The sequence below is a fragment of the Argopecten irradians genome, chromosome 12, assembly GCF_041381155.1.
Source record: "Argopecten irradians isolate NY chromosome 12, Ai_NY, whole genome shotgun sequence".
Taxonomy (NCBI): domain Eukaryota; kingdom Metazoa; phylum Mollusca; class Bivalvia; order Pectinida; family Pectinidae; genus Argopecten; species Argopecten irradians.
The window spans coordinates 23,226,533-23,229,910 of record NC_091145.1 but is presented as its reverse complement, the minus strand read 5'-3'; the positions used below and the strand labels follow the sequence as shown (position 1 = coordinate 23,229,910).

At 33.1% G+C, this 3,378-nt stretch overlaps 1 non-coding gene across 1 annotated transcript; it reads right to left on the bottom strand.

Annotated features, from left to right (window-relative positions):
• Positions 1-2,803: 2,803 nt before the first annotated feature.
• On the bottom strand, positions 2,804-2,875 carry Trnae-uuc (transfer RNA glutamic acid (anticodon UUC)). The gene has a single exon. It is a non-coding gene; the product is annotated as a tRNA-Glu (tRNA).
• Between the last annotated feature and the right edge of the window lie 503 nt (positions 2,876-3,378).

Sequence of the window (3,378 nt, the reverse complement as noted above, 5' to 3'; positions counted from 1 at the left end):
TTGGACACTCCAGTGTGTAAACACCTACGGCGCCTCTGATAGGTCAATTCCAAGATTCCGATTGTCTCTCAACTTCGGGATACATTTCATAGCGCATTTTCTTTTAAATAGCATTGTATTTACTATTTACTAGGTAGTTGCTAATTCAAAGTATCAAGCAATAGAACTTTGGCTCTCAATTTAGGCACTATATTTTATGGCGGAAAGATATCACTACACAATGTATGGTGGTAAGTTTCCCTGAATGAAGACTAGAAAATGGCCACAACTGTATAGATATAGAGCTAAAGTTATGGAAAAATTAAGTTCCCTAACGCGTGATTGCTGTTTATCATGTTTATCTAAACTCGAGTTAGTTAATTTTCAAATTTTTAAAATACACTCGCTAAAGTTCGTGTCTTTTAAAAATTTGAAAATTAGCTAACTCGAGTTTGATAAACATGACAAACAACAGTCACTTGTTGGGGAACCTTTATTTAAACATGTTGTAACTAGAAGGTTTCATCTCATTTCTTTGAAGAAAAATATTCCTTTGCTGGGAATCGAAATACACATAAACTGCATGTTATTATTTAAATTAGAAAATAAAAATAAATTAAAACAAAATGATACATGCATATAATCTTGAAGATAAAATCAGATCAACCATGAAGTTGTTTCATGATGGAACTTGATATTATAGCTAGAAAGATTTCGTGCGAGATAGGAAAAATACCTAAAGATAATGTTCCGATCTGTCAGCGTAGTTAACTGAACTATGTTTTTTTTTTTTTTTTTTTTTTTTTTTTTTGTGAAAAAAAATCAATATAAAATAAAAAAGATGTTCCGATGCCGTGAATTGCCGTATGGGTGAAAAACAGAAATCCTAACCACTAGACCATATCGGAGCTTACAAGTTAATATTTACAATTGCCACTGTTTCTGTATCGATAAATTATGTTGGGGAAATCTGTTTTTTTTTCAATAACTTTAGTGCAGAACGTGACCCGATTTGGTGCGTATGAATAACTGTAAACATTGGCGGACTTCCTTTGACATTCTACAAAATCAGGGGCCAATCTTTACAAATAACACATGTACGAGACAATCGGAGACATACAATAAAACACATTTTTTTATGAATTATTGCTATTTGACATGAATAAAATAACTGACATATGATAACTATTTTTGTGACGTCATGGAAAAAGGGCGGGATTAAGCTGTCAGTCAACGGCGCGCTTTTTTGAATGGCTGTTGTGCATGGATCATCATGATGGCAGTGTAATTTTAACGGCAAATAACACATGGTAAATGATTGTTTCTGAAGTTTTCGTTGATTTTATTGTTTAAGAAAATATTGTAAATATCAGGATTAACCTCTTGCTTTACTTAGTTTATGAAATGATAAACCCAATGGAGCGGTCGGTAAATTGTACGTAAACGCTTTGCGTACGCAATTCACCTCGTGCTCTATTTGGTTTATCATCTCTTAAACTAAGCAAGCTAAGAGATTAATCCTTATATATACCCAGTTGGCTGTGTATTATACATCATAACAAAGTTTTTTGGATACATAGATGATGCACTGTGATTGATTGATATGTATTAGAATTTATTTACTAGATTGAAAGTATTAGTACAAATCACTCGTAAGTGCAATGATCAAACAATATTTTGTCAAACCAAACGATGCAGAAAACCTGGCAAATAATATAACCATATTTCTTATTTTCAAACATAATTTTGGTGTATAAATCAATAAGTTTTTCGTCACTAGGCATCTGCTAGAAAATACATCTAATTCTGTCTTTCCATCAAACATCATAATGAGGATTCAGCTAAATCATTGAATATTCTATGGTGTATTTGATAAAACTTAAAGGGACAATTCACTCAGGCAAATTCTTTTACATAACCAAGACGCAAAATATGGCGTAAATGTATTGTTCTACATTTCTTATAAAACATATAACATAAAATATTGACAAATTCCACGTCATTATTTAGTATTTTATTTGATACCGTAGTAATTACAAATCGTTGATCAATATGATTAAGCAGGTACAATATGTACGCTGTACCCATATCTGAGCCAGAGTCACGCACGTTAAACAAATGAACAACATCACCACTGTCGAGGTGCTAAAATATTTTTTTAGGCAAGACAATTCACCTAATAAGGTAAACCACTACTGTCAGAGCGAATTGAGCAGTTCTAGACAAAAGTTGCATTACTCTACGAGCGAGGGACAGGGTTCGTCATACAAGATGTTCGACCACAATGTGTAATGGCGGACAGCGAGCGAGTTTGAACATTTCACCACCATGGACTTTTCTGGCATATCACAGTAATACCGACTGATCTAATTTCCATTAGAACTGGTTTTGTTCTGATAAATGTACAAATTTTAATGTTATCTTAGACTGAATTGTCCCTTTAACATATTAAATATCCTAAACCATCTTATGTATATCAGCAGTCTGATTTAAATACTGATCCTTATTATCACTGCGTTTGATCAACTAAAATGATCTGACAACATCCCATTCGGGATCACGATTTGATAATCTTTCGAATTAACAAATCACATTTCTGCTTCCAGAATCTTAGAAGTAATTTAGATCTACCATGAAGTCATCTCGCCCAATGATCACAACAAAGCCAAATGTATATGTATACTGAGACGAAATGTCGTTTTCAATTGAAGTAGGTAGGTTTAGAAAATATATACAATAATATAGATTACAACAACGTAACCCCATATGTAATAATGTCAGATCTTCTATCAAACGGATGTGAGAAAATAAAATAAAAATAATGTTCCGATGCCGGGAATTGAACCCGGGCCGTCTGGGTGAAAACCAGAAATCCTAACCACTAGACCACATCGGAGCTTACAGGACTATATAGCTAGTTGGTTGTTGATCAAACATCATAATAAGGCATCACTAAACATAGATCCTTCCTGGTGTTTGATAGCTTAAAGGTATAAAAACTTATTCAATCGATTTGAATTTTCAGTAGAAATTATAGGTATCAATGATTCTTTTGAATAGCAATTCCTCCCAAATTAACATAAGATAATGTGAAATCAAACGATACAGAAATAGCACGAACTATTTTGAAGGATCTACCAGTAATATCATCTTGCATGTAGTCATCTCGCCCAATGATCACAACAAAGCCAAATGTATATGTATAATGAAACGAAATGTCGTTTTCAATTGAAGTAGGTATGTTTAGAAAATATACAAAAGGTATATAGGTTACAACAACATGACCCCATATGTAATAATGTAAGATCTTCTATCAAATGGATGTGAGAAAAAAAATAAAAATAATGTTCCGATGCCGGGAATTGAACCCGGGCCGTCTGGGTGAAAACCAGAAACATC